This window comes from Pseudophryne corroboree, chromosome 12 (genome assembly GCF_028390025.1).
Source record: "Pseudophryne corroboree isolate aPseCor3 chromosome 12, aPseCor3.hap2, whole genome shotgun sequence".
Lineage (NCBI taxonomy): Eukaryota > Metazoa > Chordata > Amphibia > Anura > Myobatrachidae > Pseudophryne > Pseudophryne corroboree.
Window position 1 is genome coordinate 10,166,750 of NC_086455.1, and position 20,868 is coordinate 10,187,617.

The following is a 20,868-nucleotide window of genomic DNA, read 5'->3' on the forward strand; positions in this document are numbered from 1 at the left end:
AATAAAAGGTTACTGCAACCATGCACTGTGGGAAGAACGGAAACAGAGGTTTTTGTACCTGGTGGAAGGGGTCATGTTGTAGGGTATCTGGTATGTTATAAGTCTTCAGACCTATAGATTCCCATAAAGGATGGAGGCTGTGTGGATTTTTACCTCAGACGCCCTCCACAGGACCAATTATTCCTGGTTCCACACAGATAGGTCATCTTGGAGCCAAAGCACTTGGATTCTCCATTTTGTTTTGTATATGTCCATATATGAGCATCTCTCAGGAATAAGTTAAGTGGATTGTAAAGTGGCAGGGGCAAGAGAATCCAAAATTCACCAGGGAAGACCCTCCATCGCAGCCACAGGAATTTATACCATGAGTGGAATGCAAATTGTCTGCAAACATTCCACATAGTAATGAGAGGACATTTCTCCAGATGAACACACAAGAGGGAGAGCAGAGACCTTTAATCACAGTAGCCTGACATATTGTGCACTGTATGTATAGTAGCCATTTACAGGGCCTAGTCTCGTGCTATGTAAGAGGACACCAACGTGACACAGCCGCCGAAAGAGTCCGCAAAGTTTTTTGTCCATTTCAGGTCACACAGTATAGACAAAATAAATAACCTTTTTCGGTTATCTACAAGGGAAGCAATGTCAATATTAGCCAGAACAGAGATACAGGACATAAAATAATTTAAAAAAAAAAAAAAACAGGTGTGATCTAATAAGTCATGTTTACCATTGGCTCGGCCATTATATTTATCATTTCCATGAAGTATTTGCGGAGGATATAAACAGCCAGTACTATACATAACATGTTAAACAAAAAGCAGCGAGTGGGACTGGTTCAGATAGTCTCTGTACATACAATACAGGGTTAAAATAGCTTAGAAAGGAAAAATTATTAATATACATGTTTGAGGCCAAAAGAGTACATATGGGGGTGGGCCTTGGTCTCTGTGTTTGTGTTTTACTAATTAACACTCTGGAGATATATAGAAAAAGAAACACAAATGCTAATTATCCTTGAAAAGCCTCGCGTCTGGAATTAGTACGAGAAGCAGAAAATAGTACACCACAGAAATAATGACTCATTACAAACGCTGCATCTGCGATCCTGTAATGGCTCGGCCTTTTCCTGCAACCAGCCGAGGACACGACACACAGGCTTCTGCACAAAGGGCTGCACACAAATACAAACCTATTGTGTGCACCACACACTGGCATTTTTTAAAGTGGACCGGTCAAACTGCCCATAAAAATTGACAAGTGCATTCGTCATCTACACACAATAGCAGTAGCCATTTTGTAGGCTGAACAAACAATTGCAGAATAGTTGTCGAGTAGCCACCGCCAACATCCCCGAGACCTCAAAATAGGGATCACTTTGAGGATTACAGGCCCCTAGGTCCAGGGGGATCCACACTGCACACCCTGCACCCATTTTTTCAATACTTACCTCTCTGGAGTGGGTTGCCGGCAGAACTGCTTGCACATATCACCTGTAAAATGGTTCGGCTGCCATTTTCCTGGCATTTTGTGCAAGTGCAGCGGCAAAATGGCCGTTGCCTTTTGGTGCGGATGGGGCTGGACAGAAACTTAATATGGGGCCCCTCCTCTCTTAATATGCCCCTGGTAACAAGTTGTCAGTGCGCCCTGTGCCAACCTTGCCCCCTGGGTGCATGATGTGGTGCTGAGAGGGTAGGGCCATCAACACCCAGAAGTGCAACACTGCCCAGAGCGAATGTACAGATTGCATGCCCGGAGTGTCTTTTAAATACTTCGAGCGACACTGCAGCAGCGATACTGGCTGCAAGGTGCTATTCCAGGGTCACCTTGCCTCTGTTTGACAGCAGCGTTCGCACACCCCTAGTTACTGCCCTGGTCAGGACAACGCCTATACTGGTGTAAAAGTTGGGATTGGGTAAAGGGGTTACATGATTTTTGTAAAAGCACAAACCACAAGATGGCCGCCGCCACTATGACGACCATTACCTCACGATACAGTGATGCCACCGTTCTCTATGCCAGTTGTAGGTTGCACTGTTCTGAATATTGGTTCACCTCACGAAGTACACGGCTGACTTTGAATTTAACTTCCAAGGAACAAATATTTCAGGCCCAGAATTGTTCTTGGAATTAGGACTGTTGGGAACAATGAAAATGGCTGCCATGGCACACTTTACTCAGTGGCGACAAGGCAATGCAAGAACACAATATGGTAGCTTTCAGTCACTAAATTTGGATTATAAAAGCAACGTAAACCAATCCTCAGTGGTGACGAGAGGCAGGGGGAGCAGATACAAATTACCCGGGCCCAGGCTGCTGGAGAGGCCCGGGGGGTGGGGTCCTCTAACCACCCCCCAAAGGACATAAGTACTCTGTGCGGCAGGCGACTGTGCCATCCACTCAGTGATATCTTCGGAAAGATGGCGCCGCACATAGCATAGAAAGTCTTTGCTCTCTAGCGGCCAGCGTCATCTTCTCAAATATCACTGGGAAGATGGAGCTGGTTAGGGAGGGGAGACCCACTTCCAGATCAAGTAAGGTAGGAAGCGGGTTCTCTCCCCCCTGAATCCCTATGTTTAAAAGGTGCCCCCCTATGTTAAAATGGCATCCCCCCTTGTGGAGCACTCTCAGCGGCCCCACAATTATTTTATTTTTATACTAAAGGGCATAGTCACGCCCACTTAACAAGCCACATCCCTAGGCCTTTACCGGGGCCCGGCGTGGCTCTCAACGGCCATGCCAATCCTAACAAGTAAAATTATGAATGGGAGGTTGAAGTTAGCTTTTTTATTTTCTTTTCTGTTGCTTATTGCTGTCTCTATTCAGCAGCGGCAGGGTGTTGCGAAACATGCTGGGATATGTAGTTCCAGAACAGCTGCTGTTACCCAAGGTGAACACAGAACTTAAAACAGATGCTCAGGATACGTTAGTCACACGGACATTTATGACTCCAGAAACTGGGTTGGACCCGCACTTGAAAAGGTAACCACATCTGTACCAAGACAGCAATGACTGTACAAGGGGGATGAGACATCGCACAGGGTGCCTAGAAGGATCCGGGGCAATGATGAACATTGGCTTTTGTCTGCGGATCACTCCTAAAGAATGAAGGGAGATGGATACGCCTCCAGGCCGACCAACTCATTAATTAACCAGATGCCTGTAGGGAGATGCACTCTGCTCACTTCACAGACTCTCTCCTGCGAGGACAGAAACTCATACACACTACTGGGAGCAATAGTCATTTGCCAGTTCTCTGCCACTTGGTGGTGGCACAGGGCAACATCTTACATAGTCCTTTACCAACAGCACCACGCAGTACAACACTGGGGTCTATCCATGAAGCAGTGAAAAGAGTGGAGAAGTCGCCCATAGCAACCAATCAGCTTCTACTTATAAGGTTATAGAACGCACTTGATAAGTGTTACTTCAGTGCTGATTGGTTGCCATGGCCACTTCTCTTCTGATTCACTTCACTCTTCACTGCTTCGTGAATAGGCCAGAATGCGTACTCAAACTGATCAGGCCCTGGTTGAGAATTGAATTCATGACCCAGCAGTGTCAAGCAGCAATGCTAACCACTGTGCTGCCCACAGATGGGCACTGGGGTCGCTCACCCCAATATGATAAACCAAGCTTATCTTTAAAAAAAATTACAATCATTACCATTATAGCACCTCCATATTACGCAGCGCTGTACATACAATATTAGTCTTTTCTGTCAGTCCCTGAGCCATTGGAGCTTACAGCTTGTGGGGCAGATATATTAAGCCTAGAGAAGTGCTAAAGCAGTGATAAGTGCAAGCTGATAATGCACCAGCCAATCAGCTCCTGACTGTCATTTTACATATGGTAGCTGATTGGCTGGTGCGTTATCACTGCTTTAGCACTTCTCCAGGCTTACATCTGCCCCTAAATTACCAATCAGAAACTATGAGAGGTACAAACATGCACCCATCCAACTGCTGTCGAAATACACATCCCAGCATGCTCTGCCACAGTCTTAGCACAATCCTAATAGCAAAACCACAGCAGAGCATGTTGGGATTTCTAGTTCAACAGCAGCTGGAAGGCCGCATGTTGACTAGCCCTGCTGTGTGCAGTCATTTGTGGAATGGTGACAAGCCAATGTTAAAATTAGAGAAGGTCTGTAAACTATATTTCAAGTGCAAAAGGCGTAGCGGCCCAGCACCATCAGCAGAGGCAGGATACTAGGCCGCTGTATAACCTGACTCCCAGAAACATGAGCAGGCAGTGCCGGCATTACACTGCCGCCCTCACTCGTGTCAAGTGTCAGCTGGCTGCCCCACAGCATGGGTCAGAGGGGGCTAATAATTATGTGACACCCTCCCACCCCCAAATTCCTGCTACCCTCAAGTTCAGCCATCATGCTCTGGTTTTCTACCCATCTCCAGGTAATGACCAGTGACCCAGCAACAGGCACCTGCCCTGGGTGTATCACACCTAGGTGCGTTTTGCACTAGTTTGAATTTCCTCACTTGTTACACATTCCACCACAGGGATAGAAAGTGGGCAGAGCTTACGTATGGAGTGCGACAACTGTACGGTACACATCCATTTCAGCGCTGGTCACTATACCCCTCGCCCAACAACTAACGGAACACAGATGCTCAGGAACCTCTTTGAAACCGCCAACAACCCTCAAGGATATAATAATAATAAATTATTATTATTATTATTTATTATTATTCTGCAGAGAATTGGGAAATACAGATCACAAGAGGTTCTGAGGCAGCTTCCCAAATGGTCACAACATATATATATATATATATCTCAGTAGATGAAACTAAAGGGCCCCATACACTAGAACGATAATGCCCGATTTCATCCAATTTCGGGCCAATATATCGGGTGACATCGGGCATTTTGGAGGTGTATCCGATCCGCGTTCCGGTGAGGGTCAGATGGGCTCCCCTGGATCGTTAGTGCTGCACTCGTGATATGACGGTTCCCGCAGGCATGGATGGGATCGCATACGATATATCGCATGCAAAATGTACCAAATCATATGGAATGGTATGGAACCACTTATGGGAGAGTTCAAGGGAAATCGCCTCTGACTTTAGCCTCTGACAGATCGTTGTAGTGTATGGGGGCCTTTACATTTTAGCAGAAATCCATCATGAGTAAGTATGTTTCCCCTGAGGTAGCTGTATCAGCACCAGTCAGGGCAGTCACTGTTTATTTCTTGTTCACAACTACAACATGAATATATATTGCAAATGTACATATTCTACAGCAGTGGTTCCCATACTCTGACCTCAAGGACCTCCAACAGTGCATGTTTTCCAGGTCTCCTCACAGAATCGCCAGTGGAATTATTAACTAAACCTGTGGAACTTTTAAAATGTGTCAGTGAGTAATGAGCACACCTGTGCACCTGCTGGGTGACCTGGAAAACATGTTGGGGGTCCTTGAGGACAGAGAGTTTGGGAACCACTGTTGTACAGGAACCCCCAAGTAAGCTAGGCCTCATCAGGCGGTCCTCTCACCTTCAATAGGGCCACACATCACCCTTAATCTCAGCAATAAATTAGGATTATACATTAAGAACAATATATGCAGATTCAGAAAACAAAAGAATGGAAACAAGCATTAACAAGCATGTATGGATGTATAAATAAAATAAAGCACTGGAACTAAAGGCTGCAGGTGAAGACTATGGGGGGGCTGCCTGTTGCCCATCACTGGTCTAAACACACATTCTGTTTATCTGAGCAATTTCACACCTTTTAAAATGCCCAATCACACCCATACACTCAGTCCAATGTGTCTCCATTACAGTCACCTAATGTCATATGTCCCATTTATAGAATAAAAACTGTTCTTTGACCACCTCTGAGATCACGGTTTCATCCTTTATACCCCACAGAGAGTGTAAAGTATAACCCCAGTAATAGAGTAATCTGAGCACTGCTATAGACACTATCTACATCAGCATTTCCCCATATATCATATCTTATTTGCAGTGAGGAAATCAGTTCTTCAGCACCTGTACAGACAATCTGATCTTTACAATATAATGTGTGCCTTATGGTTAATAATTAGCAGGCCTCCCTTTCCCAGACCAGTAATGCACATTACTACATTAATCTGCAATGATACTCCACAAAAGGAGATTGCCTGGACAACAGACACAAATCCAGCAACAGCACAGTATGGATCAGGGTGTTACAAGCACAGATCTATAGCTGCATTATACAGTGAGCAGCCTTCCTCTCCCACTACACCCCAGGCGTCAGCTGCCCCACTGGCCAGTCAGCTTAGGAAACTCCCAGGTTTCATGGGGCCTGCTGATGCGATGGATGGAGGGATGGGACAGCAGATATGGGATCCATGAACAAATAAAGACACTTACTGGGAATCTAAGGCCTATGTCCTCAGCAACTAGGATCATCTTTATAATGGATCATTTATACATCCCATGTGCAGATCCCAGCTCTGGATCCAACCAGATCACAAACCTGGGATCCACTGGGTCACATTTCAAAATCAGCACATGGTATAGGGTAAGGCAGCAGCAGTTCAGGCACAGAGATTTTGCGGGTACACATTTTACATGCAGGATCTTTTTTTCTTTTCTCGCCCCCCCTGCAGCCCATAGAGCAGCAGGAGAGAGACAGGCTTCCCATCAGATCAGTTACAGCGCATCAGCTCAGGGCTACAATGCATCAGCTCAGGGCTACAATGCATCAGCTCAGGGCTACAATGTATCAGCTCAGGGCTACAATGCATCAGCTCAGGGCTACAATGTATCAGCTCAGGGCTACAATGTATCAGATCAGGGCTACAATGCATCAGCTCAGGGCTACAATGTATCAGATCAGGGCTACAATGTATCAGCTCAGGGCTACAATGCATCAGCTCAGGGCTACAATGCATCAGCTCAGGGCTACAATGCATCAGCTCAGGGCTACAATGCATCAGCTCAGGGCTACAATGCATCAGCTCAGGGCTACAATGTATCAGCTCAGGGCTACAATGTATCAGCTCAGGGCTACAATGTATCAGATCAGGGCTACAATGCATCAGCTCAGGGCTACAATGTATCAGATCAGCGTTTCCTGTGCATCCACATACAGCAAACACACCATCTCCAGCCCAGGACACCCCCCTTACCCCCCAAAACAAGTGCGAAAATGAAATGAAACGGCAGATTTTCTGCAGCTTACCCCCAAGCAGCTAAGGGATGTCCCAGACATGTGCAGCCTTTAGCTCCCAGGATCACTTCTTGGGAAGGGAGGGGGGGAAGGGAAGCAGGATGGTGGCTGTTTAAAAAAAGAAGGAGGAGGAGGGGGTGGTAGAGACTCCTTTTGTATTAGGAAGCTTTTGTTTCCCAGCATTGTATCAGAAAATCCACATTTTGCAGATGCAGGGGGGCCTCTCCCAGTCCTGTGTTGGAGCCCAGATGAAAGTGAAAATGGAGGTATATTCCAGGCAGGCAGGTCTGAGTGCTATATACAGGGATCCTTCCTGGTGTATATGTGTGTGTGTACAGCTCTGTGTCTCCCCAAGCTGTGAGAATGCAGTTTGCATTGCAGACACCTCTATGGCTGCTGCAAGGACAGTCCCCTCCTCCCTCCTCCTCCTCCTACCCTCCCTCCTCCTCCTCCTCTCACTCACCATTGTCTAACATTAGGCTCCCATATCCCCTTTCTGCTTAATGCCTTGCTGTTCCAGTGGATACAAAGTGAGCAGAGCTCGGGGCTTTTCCTTCATCTCCTTCTTATCCCCTTTTGCTATGAGCTGTTTGTTGTTATCCAGTATGGTCAAGTCAGAATAAAAACACATTCCATACAATAGCAGCCCTTTGTATTGGGCTGGTCCCACTTCCTGGGGTGGGTATTGTACCTGTGTATTACACATACAGAACAGACACAGAGTGGATCTGTGTCATACAGGCGGTTCATGGTCTTTACAATGTGTTTCCATTTGTGTATCAATTATTAAGAGTGAAAAAAGAGATAAGCTTATTAGTTGGAGGATTGCTGGCGGGAACAGTATCTCATTCACTGGTGCACTTTATAAATCTACAATATATATTCCCTGGCGGGAACAGTATCTCATTCACTGGTGCACTTTATAAATCTGCAATATATATTCCCTGGCGGGTACAGTATCTCTTTCACTGGTGCACTTTATAAATCTACAATATATATTCCCTGGCGGGTACAGTATCTCTTTCACTGGTGCACTTTATAAATCTGCAATATAAATTCCCTGGCAGGTACAGTATCTCTTTCACTGGTGCACTTTATAAATCTGCAATATATATTCCCTGGCAGGTACAGTATCTCGTTCACTGGTGCACTTTATAAATCTGCAGTATATATTACCTGGCAGGTACAGTATCTCATTCACTGGTGCACTTTATAAATCTGCAATATATATTCCCTGGCGGGTACAGTATCGCTTTCACTGGTGCACTTTATAAATCTGCAATATAAATTCCCTGGCAGGTACAGTATCTCTTTCACTGGTGCACTTTATAAATCTGCAATATAAATTCCCTGGCAGGTACAGTATCTCTTTCACTGGTGCACTTTATAAATCTGCAATATAAATTCCCTGGCGGGTGCAGTATCTCTTTCACTGGTGCACTTTATAAATCTGCACTATATATTCCCTGGCAGGTACAGTATCTCTTTCACTGGTGCACTTTATAAATCTGCAATATATATTCCCTGGCGGGTACAGTATCGCTTTCACTGGTGCACTTTATAAATCTGCAATATAAATTCCCTGGCAGGTACAGTATCTCTTTCACTGGTGCACTTTATAAATCTGCAATATAAATTCCCTGGCGGGTGCAGTATCTCTTTCACTGGTGCACTTTATAAATCTGCACTATATATTCCCTGGCAGGTACAGTATCTCTTTCACTGGTGCACTTTATAAATCTGCAATATATATTCCCTGGCGGGTACAGTATCGCTTTCACTGGTGCACTTTATAAATCTGCAATATATATTCCCTGGCAGGTACAGTATCTCGTTCACTGGTGCACTTTATAAATCTGCAATATATATTCCCTGGCGGGTACAGTATCGCTTTCACTGGTGCACTTTATAAATCTGCAATATATATTCCCTGGCGGGTAAAGTATCTTTTTCACTGGTGCACTGTAAAATCTGCAAAATATATTCCGTGGCGGGTACAGTATCTCTTTCACTGGTGCACTGTATAAATCTGCAAAATATATTCCCTGGCGGGTACAGTATCTTTTTCACTGGTGCACTTTATAAATCTGCAAAATATATTCCCTGGTGGGTACAGTATATTTTTCACTGGTGCACTTTATAAATCTGCAAAATATATTCCCTGGTGGGTACAGTATCTTTTTCACTGGTGCACTGTATAAATCTGCAAAATATATTCCCAGGCGGGTACAGTATATATTTTTTCCCTGAGAATCCATAAATATACCAATTTATTCTAATAGCGATCAACATTTTAAGGATTATCTTAATGAACGCCCTCATATGTCTTTTCTACCTAGTGTCGGTAGTGGTTGCTGGATTATAGAGTGGTCACATAACATAAAATATACAAGATTTGTCACACAAAAAACAAACTTGTGTTGTCCATTTTATATCGACCTTTTGACCCTTTCAACCTTTTGTCAACCTAAACAGCGCCGGCCTATTCTATTACACCCGTCAGTACTATCAGTAGTTCTCATTTCTCATGGACCTTGTATATTTTTTACCTGCTGTACAAGTGACCCATATCTGTTGCTTGTGGGCCTGATTCAGAGTTGTTTGCTAAATCCGTACGCAGTGACTGTGCAAATATATGCAAATGTAGCAGCCGCCGGGATTTGTAATGAGACCCACAATCGGCATCTCTGTACCACCACTTGCATGCAAAGCCGCAATCATCGGACGCACATCAGGCAAACATCGAGCACCCAAGGAGCCAGATGGCCGCGTGGCATGGCTGCAGGAAGTGAGACACCTGCTCACTCCTACCAAATCTCTGCATACAGCGCCACCTGATTGCCAAAAACCCTCACCAGCCCCTGAGGCCGAAGACACTGAGCTACAGCTTGGCTCCAACACATTATATTGCCACAGAACTAACAGCAGGGCTGTAACTAGGGGGGCACTACATGTGCCACTGCACAGAGCACCACAAGGCAGGGGGCACTGTTTGACGTCACCTGTCAATTTTCTGTTTTGATTACTTGTAGCTTCCCTTTTTGATCCCTGGCATCTCCTGTCTGCCCCTTTCCATCCTGAAGCACCTTTAGTCACATCATCCTTTATTTAAGGCACACATTTCAAAACTCTGTCATAGCTGGAACTTGAACCCATAACCTATTACAGTGCAGCCAGACACTCTACTCATAGAGCTAGTGTGTGGCTGCAGGGGATTGGATGTGGGGTTGTAAACGACATCGATCTGCACAATTGTAGTGGTTTTCAACTGACAAGTGGCTTCATACAGTTAGGATTCACATATTTCTTATGCAGGGGCAAATAGTTTCATGAGTAGTGTATCTGACTGCAATCTAATAGGTCATGGGTACAAGTCCATGGTATGACAGTGTTTTGTCATGTGGGTAGGCACACCATAGCATGTGCTTTTGCTGAAATCAGTTATGTCATGCCCCTTCCCCTCTAAGCCACACCCCTCTTGGAGGCATGTGCCTTAAGTCCCTATTTGCAAAATACGAGGGGGTGGGCGGGGAGCAATGGTCTTTTTGGCCCAGGGCAGAGTTATTAATTTGGCCCTGTTGTCCCATCAGCCCCTCCCCTCGGTTTATGATGTTTATATCAGATCTTGTTTCCAGGATATTAAATTGATTCATCTGTTGCAATCAGCTGTCTATTTTCACATTCCATCACCCTGCACGAATGAACCGCTCAGCTACGGCGTTTAAGTTGTCTGATTCTCAGCCCGCTCACTGACGGACAGGCAACTGATTATGGAAAACACTGACTGTATTGCTACACACACTGCCCTGGGAATAGCTGCATTATACCCTGCATTGATCTAGATCATTTGTCTTCAACCTGTGGCCCTCCAGCTGCTTTGGAACTACAAATCCCAGCATGCCCTGCCTCAGTTTTAGCATGCCTTAATAGCAAAACTGTGGCAGGGCACGCTGGGATGTGTAGTCCAAAGCAGCTAGAGGGTCGCAGGTTGAGGATGGGAGAATTTTTTAATTTTATTTTTTTCGGTTCACAATTTGCAGTCTTCTAGTTTATTAATTTCTCAGAAAGTCTACAGAGCATTGCGCTGTTCCAACCAGTGCCGTAACGTCGCGTCTGTGCAACCTGTGCTGGACCCTCTCCCTAAACCCATGATGTTATGTCTAGAGGGTGAGGCCACCAACTTTGTGAAGCAGAGCACTGTCCAGAGTGTCCTAAGGGTGCTTCGGGCAGCTCCACAGGCCAAGTCACACTCTGGGCGGCTCTGCAGTAGAGATGAGCGCCGGAAATTTTTCGGGTTTTGTGTTTTGGTTTTGGGTTCGGTTCCGCGGCCGTGTTTTGGGTTCGACCGCGTTTTGGCAAAACCTAACCGAATTTTTTTTGTCGGATTCGGGTGTGTTTTGGATTCGGGTGTTTTTTTCCAAAAAACCTAAAAAACAGCTTAAATCATAGAATTTGGGGGTCATTTTGATCCCAAAGTATTATTAACCTCAAAAACCATCATTTCCACTCATTTTCAGTCTATTCTGAATACCTCACACCTCACAATATTATTTTTAGTCCTAAAATTTGCACCGAGGTCGCTGGATGACTAAGCTAAGCGACCCTAGTGGCCGACACAAACACCTGGCCCATCTAGGAGTGGCACTGCAGTGTCACGCAGGATGTCCCTTCCAAAAAACCCTCCCCAAACAGCACATGACGCAAAGAAAAAAAGAGGCGCAATGAGGTAGCTGTGTGAGTAAGATAAGCGACCCTAGTGGCTGACACAAACACCGGGCCCATCTAGGAGTGGCACTGCAGTGTCACGCAGGATGTCCCTTCCAAAAAACCCTCCCCAAACAGCACATGACGCAAAGAAAAAAAGAGGCGCAATGAGGTAGCTGTGTGAGTAAGATAAGCGACCCTAGTGGCCGACACAAACACCAGGCCCATCTAGGAGTGGCACTGCAGTGTCACGCAGGATGTCCCTTCCAAAAAACCCTCCCCAAACAGCACATGATGCAAAGAAAAAAAGAGGCGCAATGAGGTAGCTGTGTGAGTAAGATAAGCGACCCTAGTGGCCGACACAAACACCGGGCCCATCTAGGAGTGGCACTGCAGTGTCACGCAGGATGGCCCTTCCAAAAAACCCTCCCCAAACAGCACATGACGCAAAGAAAAAAAGAGGCGCAATGAGGTAGCTGTGTGAGTAAGATAAGCGACCCTAGTGGCCGACACAAACACCGGGCCCATCTAGGAGTGGCACTGCAGTGTCACGCAGGATGGCCCTTCCAAAAAACCCTCCCCAAACAGCACATGACGCAAAGAAAAAAAGAGGCGCAATGAGGTAGCTGTTTGAGTAAGATAAGCGACCCTAGTGGCCGACACAAACACCGGGCCCATCTAGGAGTGGCACTGCAGTGTCACGCAGGATGGCCCTTCCAAAAAACCCTCCCCAAACAGCACATGACGCAAAGAAAAAAAGAGGCACAATGAGGTAGCTGTGTGAGTAAGATAAGCGACCCTAGTGGCCGACACAAACACCGGGCCCATCTAGGAGTGTCACTGCAGTGTCACGCAGGATGTCCCTTCCAAAAAACCCTCCCCAAACAGCACATGACGCAAAGAAAAAAAGAGGCGCAATGAGGTAGCTGTGTGAGTAAGATAAGCGACCCTAGTGGCCGACACAAACACCGGGCCCATCTAGGAGTGGCACTGCAGTGTCACGCAGGATGGCCCTTCCAAAAAACATTCCACAAACAGCACATGACGCAAAGAAAAATTAAAGAAAAAAGAGGTGCAAGATGGAATTGTCCTTGGGCCCTCCCACCCACCCTTATGTTGTATAAACAGGACATGCACACTTTAACCAACCCATCATTTCAGTGACAGGGTCTGCCACACGACTGTGACTGAAATGACGGGTTGGTTTGGACCCCCACCAAAAAAGAAGCAATTAATCTCTCCTTGCACAAACTGGCTCTACAGAGGCAAGATGTCCACCTCATCATCATCCTCCGATATATCACCGTGTACATCCCCCTCCTCACAGATTATCAATTCGTCCCCACTGGAATCCACCATCTCAGCTCCCTGTGTACTTTGTGGAGGCAATTGCTGCTGGTCAATGTCTCCACGGAGGAATTGATTATAATTCATTTTAATGAACATCATCTTCTCCACATTTTCTGGATGTAACCTCGTACGCCGATTGCTGACAAGGTGAGCGGCGGCACTAAACACTCTTTCGGAGTACACACTTGTGGGAGGGCAACTTAGGTAGAATAAAGCCAGTTTGTGCAAGGGCCTCCAAATTGCCTCTTTTTCCTGCCAGTATAAGTACGGACTGTGTGACGTGCCTACTTGGATGCGGTCACTCATATAATCCTCCACCATTCTTTCAATGGTGAGAGAATCATATGCAGTGACAGTAGACGACATGTCCGTAATCGTTGTCAGGTCCTTCAGTCCGGACCAGATGTCAGCATCAGCAGTCGCTCCAGACTGCCCTGCATCACCGCCAGCGGGTGGGCTCGGAATTCTGAGCCTTTTCCTCGCACCCCCAGTTGCGGGAGAATGTGAAGGAGGAGATGTTGACAGGTCGCGTTCCGCTTGACTTGACAATTTTCTCACCAGCAGGTCTTTCAACCCCAGCAGACTTGTGTCTGCCGGAAAGAGAGATCCAAGGTAGGCTTTAAATCTAGGATCGAGCACGGTGGCCAAAATGTAGTGCTCTGATTTCAACAGATTGACCACCCGTGAATCCTTGTTAAGCGAATTAAGGGCTCCATCCACAAGTCCCACATGCCTAGCGGAATCGCTCCGTGTTAGCTCCTCCTTCAATGTCTCCAGCTTCTTCTGCAAAAGCCTGATGAGGGGAATGACCTGACTCAGGCTGGCAGTGTCTGAACTGACTTCACGTGTGGCAAGTTCAAAGGGCATCAGAACCTTGCACAACGTTGAAATCATTCTCCACTGCGCTTGAGACAGGTGCATTCCACCTCCTATATCGTGCTCAATTGTATAGGCTTGAATGGCCTTTTGCTGCTCCTCCAACCTCTGAAGCATATAGAGGGTTGAATTCCACCTCGTTACCACTTCTTGCTTCAGATAATGGCAGGGCAGGTTCAGTAGTTTTTGGTGGTGCTCCAGTCTTCTGTACGTGGTGCCTGTACGCCGAAAGTGTCCCGCAATTCTTCTGGCCACCGACAGCATCTCTTGCACGCCCCTGTCGTTTTTTAAAAAATTCTGCACCACCAAATTCAAGGTATGTGCAAAACATGGGACGTGCTGGAATTTGCCCATATTTAATGCACACACAATATTGCTGGCGTTGTCCGATGCCACAAATCCACAGGAGAGTCCAATTGGGGTAAGCCATTCCGCGATGATCTTCCTCAGTTGCCGTAAGAGGTTTTCAGCTGTGTGCGTATTCTGGAAACCGGTGATACAAAGCGTAGCCTGCCTAGGAAAGAGTTGGCGTTTGCGAGATGCTGCTACTGGTGCCGCCGCTGCTGTTCTTGCGGCGGGAGTCCATACATCTACCCAGTGGGCTGTCACAGTCATATAGTCCTGACCCTGCCCTGCTCCACTTGTCCACATGTCCGTGGTTAAGTGGACATTGGGTACAACTGCATTTTTTAGGACACTGGTGAGTCTTTTTCTGACGTCCGTGTACATTCTCGGTATCGCCTGCCTAGAGAAGTGGAACCTAGATGGTATTTGGTAACGGGGGCACACTGCCTCAATAAATTGTCTAGTTCCCTGTGAACTAACGGCGGATACCGGACGCACGTCTAACACCAACATAGTTGTCAAGGCCTCAGTTATCCGCTTTGCAGCAGGATGACTGCTGTGATATTTCATCTTCCTCGCAAAGGACTGTTGGACAGTCAATTGCTTACTGGAAGTAGTACAAGTGGGCTTACGACTTCCCCTCTGGGATGACGATCGACTCCCAGCAGCAACAACAGCAGCGCCAGCAGCAGTAGGCATTACACTCAAGGATGCATCGGAGGAATCCCAGGCAGGAGAGGACTCGTCAGAATTGCCAGTGACATGGCCTGCAGGACTATTGGCATTCCTGGGTAAGGAGGAAATTGACACTGAGGGAGTTGGTGGGGTGGTTTGCGTGAGCTTGGTTACAAGAGGAAGGGATTTACTGGTCAGTGGACTGCTTCCGCTGTCACCCAAAGTTTTTGAACTTGTCACTGACTTATTATGAATGCGCTGCAGGTGACGTATAAGGGAGGATGTTCCGAGGTGGTTAACGTCCTTACCCCTACTTATTACAGCTTGACAAAGGCAACACACGGCTTGACAAATGTTGTCCGCATTTCTGGTGAAATACTTCCACACCGAAGAGCTGATTTTTTTTGTATTTTGACCAGGCATGTCAATGGCCCTATTCCTCCCACGGACAACAGGTGTCTCCCCGGGTGCCTGACTTAAACAAACCACCTCACCATCAGAATCCTCCTGGTCAATTTCCTCCCCAGCGCCAGCAACACCCATATCCTCCTCATCCTGGTGTACTTCAACACTGACATCTTCAATCTGACTATCAGGAACTGGACTGCGGGTGCTCCTTCCAGCACTTGCAGGGGGCGTGCAAATGGTGGAAGGCGCATGCTCTTCACGTCCAGTGTTGGGAAGGTCAGGCATCGCAACCGACACAATTGGACTCTCCTTGTGGATTTGGGATTTCGAAGAACGCACAGTTCTTTGCGGTGCTTTTGCCAGCTTGAGTCTTTTCAGTTTTCTAGCGAGAGGCTGAGTGCTTCCATCCTCATGTGAAGCTGAACCACTAGCCATGAACATAGGCCAGGGCCTCAGCCGTTCCTTGCCACTCCGTGTGGTAAATGGCATATTGGCAAGTTTACGCTTCTCCTCCGACAATTTTATTTTAGGTTTTGGAGTCCTTTTTTTACTGATATTTGGTGTTTTGGATTTGACATGCTCTGTACTATGACATTGGGCATCGGCCTTGGCAGACGACGTTGCTGGCATTTCATCGTCTCGGCCATGACTAGTGGCAGCAGCTTCAGCATGAGGTGGAAGTGGATCTTGATCTTTCCCTAATTTTGGAACCTCAACATTTTTGTTCTCCATATTTTAATAGGCACAACTAAAAGGCACCTCAGGTAAACAATGGAGATGGATGGATACTAGTATACTTATGGATGGACTGCCGAGTGCCGACACAGAGGTAGCTACAGCCGTGGACTACCGTACTGTACTGTGTCTGCTGCTAATATAGACTGGATGATAATGAGATGTAGTATGTATAAAGAAGAAAGAAAAAAAAAACCACGGGTAGGTGGTATACAATTATGGATGGACTGCCGAGTGCCGACACAGAGGTAGCTACAGCCGTGGACTACCGTACTGTGTCTGCTGCTAATATAGACTGGTTGATAATGAGATGTAGTATGTATAAAGAAGAAAGAAAAAAAAAACCACGGGTAGGTGGTATACAATTATGGATGGACTGCCGAGTGCCGACACAGAGGTAGCTACAGCCGTGGACTACCGTACTGTGTCTGCTGCTAATATAGACTGGATGATAATGAGATGTAGTATGTAATGTATAAAGAAGAAAGAAAAAAAAAACCACGGGTAGGTGGTATACAATTATGGATGGACTGCCGAGTGCCGACACAGAGGTAGCTACAGCCGTGGACTACCGTACTGTACTGTGTCTGCTGCTAATATAGACTGGATGATAATGAGATGTAGTATGTATAAAGAAGAAAGAAAAAAAAAAACCACGGGTAGGTGGTATACAATTATGGATGGACTGCCGAGTGCCGACACAGAGGTAGCTACAGCCGTGGACTACCGTACTGTACTGTGTCTGCTGCTAATATAGACTGGATGATAATGAGATGTAGTATGTATAAAGAAGAAAGAAAAAAAAAACCACGGGTAGGTGGTATACAATTATGGATGGACTGCCGAGTGCCAACACAGAGGTAGCTACAGCCGTGGACTACCGTACTGTGTCTGCTGCTAATATAGACTGGTTGATAATGAGATGTAGTATGTATAAAGAAGAAAGAAAAAAAAACCACGGGTAGGTGGTATACAATTATGGATGGACTGCCGAGTGCCGACACAGAGGTAGCTACAGCCGTGGACTACCGTACTGTGTCTGCTGCTAATATAGACTGGATGATAACGAGATGTAGTATGTAATGTATAAAGAAGAAAGAAAAAAAAAACCACGGGTAGGTGGTATACAATTATGGATGGACTGCCGAGTGCCGACACAGAGGTAGCTACAGCCGTGGACTACCGTACTGTACTGTGTCTGCTGCTAATATAGACTGGATGATAATGAGATGTAGTATGTATAAAGAAGAAAGAAAAAAAAAACCACGGGTAGGTGGTATACAATTATGGATGGACTGCCGAGTGCCGACACAGAGGTAGCTACAGCCGTGGACTACCGTACTGTACTGTGTCTGCTGCTAATATAGACTGGATGATAATGAGATGTAGTATGTATAAAGAAGAAAGAAAAAAAAAACCACGGGTAGGTGGTATACAATTATGGATGGACTGCCGAGTGCCGACACAGAGGTAGCTACAGCCGTGGACTACCGTACTGTGTCTGCTGCTAATATAGACTGGATGATAATGAGATGTAGTATGTAATGTATAAAGAAGAAAGAAAAAAAAAACCACGGGTAGGTGGTATAAAATTATGGATGGACTGCCGAGTGCCGACACATAGGTAGCTACAGCCGTGGACTACCGTACTGTGTCTGCTGCTAATATAGACTGGATGATAATGAGATGTAGTATGTATAAAGAAGAAAGAAAAAAAAAAACCACGGGTAGGTGGTATACAATTATGGATGGACTGCCGAGTGCCGACACAGAGGTAGCTACAGCCGTGGACTACCGTACTGTGTCTGCTGCTAATATAGACTGGATGATAATGAGATGTAGTATGTATAAAGAAGAAAGAAAAAAAAAACCACGGGTAGGTGGTATACAATTATGGATGGACTGCCGAGTGCCGACACAGAGGTAGCTACAGCCGTGGACTACCGTACTGTGTCTGCTGCTAATATAGACTGGATGATAATGAGATGTAGTATGTAATGTATAAAGAAGAAAGAAAAAAAAAAACACGGGTAGGTGGTATACAATTATGGATGGACTGCCGAGTGCCGACACAGAGGTAGCTACAGCCGTGGACTACCGTACTGTACTGTGTCTGCTGCTAATATAGACTGGATGATAATGAGATGTAGTATGTATAAAGAAGAAAGAAAAAAAACCCACGGGTAGGTGGTATACAATTATGGATGGACTGCCGAGTGCCGACACAGAGGTAGCTACAGCCGTGGACTACCGTACTGTACTGTGTCTGCTGCTAATATAGACTGGATGATAATGAGATGTAGTATGTATAAAGAAGAAAGAAAAAAAAAACAAAAAAAAAAAACCACGGGTAGGTGGTATACAATTATGGATGGACTGCCGAGTGCCGACACAGAGGTAGCTACAGCCGTGGACTACCGTACTGTGTCTGCTGCTAATATAGACTGGTTGATAATGAGATGTAGTATGTATAAAGAAGAAAAAAAAAAACCACGGGTAGGTGGTATACAATTATGGATGGACTGCCGAGTGCCGACACAGAGGTAGCTACAGCCGTGGACTACCGTACTGTGTCTGCTGCTAATATAGACTGGATGATAATGAGATGTAGTATGTAATGTATAAAGAAGAAAGAAAAAAAAACCACGGGTAGGTGGTATACAATTATGGATGGACTGCCGAGTGCCGACACAGAGGTAGCTACAGCCGTGGACTACCGTACTGTACTGTGTCTGCTGCTAATATAGACTGGATGATAATGAGATGTAGTATGTATAAAGAAGAAAGAAAAAAAAACCACGGGTAGGTGGTATACAATTATGGATGGACTGCCGAGTGCCGACACAGAGGTAGCTACAGCCGTGGACTACCGTACTGTACTGTGTCTGCTGCTAATATAGACTGGATGATAATGAGATGTAGTATGTATAAAGAAGAAAGAAAAAAAAAACCACGGGTAGGTGGTATACAATTATGGATGGACTGCCGAGTGCCGACACAGAGGTAGCTACAGCCGTGGACTACCGTACTGTGTCTGCTGCTAATATAGACTGGATGATAATGAGATGTAGTATGTAATGTATAAAGAAGAAAGAAAAAAAAAACCACGGGTAGGTGGTATACAATTATGGATGGACTGCCGAGTGCCGACACAGAGGTAGCTACAGCCGTGGACTACCGTACTGTGTCTGCTGCTAATATAGACTGGATGATAATGAGATGTAGTATGTATAAAGAAGAAAAAAAAAAAACACGGGTAGGTGGTATACAATTATGGATGGACTGCCGAGTGCCGACACAGAGGTAGCTACAGCCGTGGACTACCATACTGTACTGTGTCTGCTGCTAATATAGACTGGATGATAATGAGATGTAGTATGTATAAAGAAGAAAGAAAAAAAAAACCACGGGTAGGTGGTATACAATTATGGATGGACTGCCGAGTGCCGACACAGAGGTAGCTACAGCCGTGGACTACCGTACTGTGTCTGCTGCTAATATAGACTGGTTGATAATGAGATGTAGTATGTATAAAGAAGAAAGAAAAAAAAACCACGGGTAGGTGGTATACAATTATGGATGGACTGCCGAGTGCCGACACAGAGGTAGCTACAGCCGTGGACTACCGTACTGTGTCTGCTGCTAATATAGACTGGATGATAACGAGATGTAGTATGTAATGTATAAAGAAGAAAGAAAAAAAAAACCACGGGTAGGTGGTATACAATTATGGATGGACTGCCGAGTGCCGACACAGAGGTAGCTACAGCCGTGGACTACCGTACTGTACTGTGTCTGCTGCTAATATAGACTGGATGATAATGAGATGTAGTATGTATAAAGAAGAAAGAAAAAAAAAACCACGGGTAGGTGGTATACAATTATGGATGGACTGCCGAGTGCCGACACAGAGGTAGCTACAGCCGTGGACTACCGTACTGTACTGTGTCTGCTGCTAATATAGACTGGATGATAATGAGATGTAGTATGTATAAAGAAGAAAGAAAAAAAAAACCACGGGTAGGTGGTATACAATTATGGATGGACTGCCGAGTGCCGACACAGAGGTAGCTACAGCCGTGGACTACCGTACTGTGTCTGCTGCTAATATAGACTGGATGATAATGAGATGTAGTATGTAATGTATAAAGAAGAAAGAAAAAAAAAACCACGGGTAGGTGGTATAAAATTATGGATGGACTGCCGAGTGCCGACACAGAGGTAGCTACAGCCGTGGACTACCGTACTGTGTCTGCTGCTAATATAGACTGGATGATAATGAGATGTAGTATGTATAAAGAAGAAAGAAAAAAAAAAACCACGGGTAGGTGGTATACAATTATGGATGGACTGCCGAGTGCCGACACAGAGGTAGCTACAGCCGTGGACTACCGTACTGTGTCTGCTGCTAATATAGACTGGATGATAATGAGATGTAGTATGTATAAAGAAGAAAGAAAAAAAAAACCACGGGTAGGTGGTATACAATTATGGATGGACTGCCGAGTGCCGACACAGAGGTAGCTACAGCCGTGGACTACCGTACTGTGTCTGCTGCTAATATAGACTGGATGATAATGAGATGTAGTAT

The 20,868-nt window shown here is 45.7% G+C and overlaps 1 protein-coding gene across 5 annotated transcripts in view; it reads right to left on the reverse strand.

Moving 5' to 3' along the window:
- VANGL2 (VANGL planar cell polarity protein 2) overlaps window positions 1-20,868 on the reverse strand; it is a 146,045-nt gene that overhangs the window by 60,479 nt on the left and 64,698 nt on the right. The window contains exon 1 of one of the 5 annotated variants that reach the window (XM_063946948.1): window positions 7,197-7,572. The exons of the other annotated variants lie outside the window; for them this stretch is intronic. The gene's annotated coding sequence lies outside the window, so the exon portion shown is untranslated. Of the gene's footprint in view, window positions 1-7,196; window positions 7,573-20,868 lie in introns of those variants that run through there. 5 annotated transcript variants of the gene reach the window in all.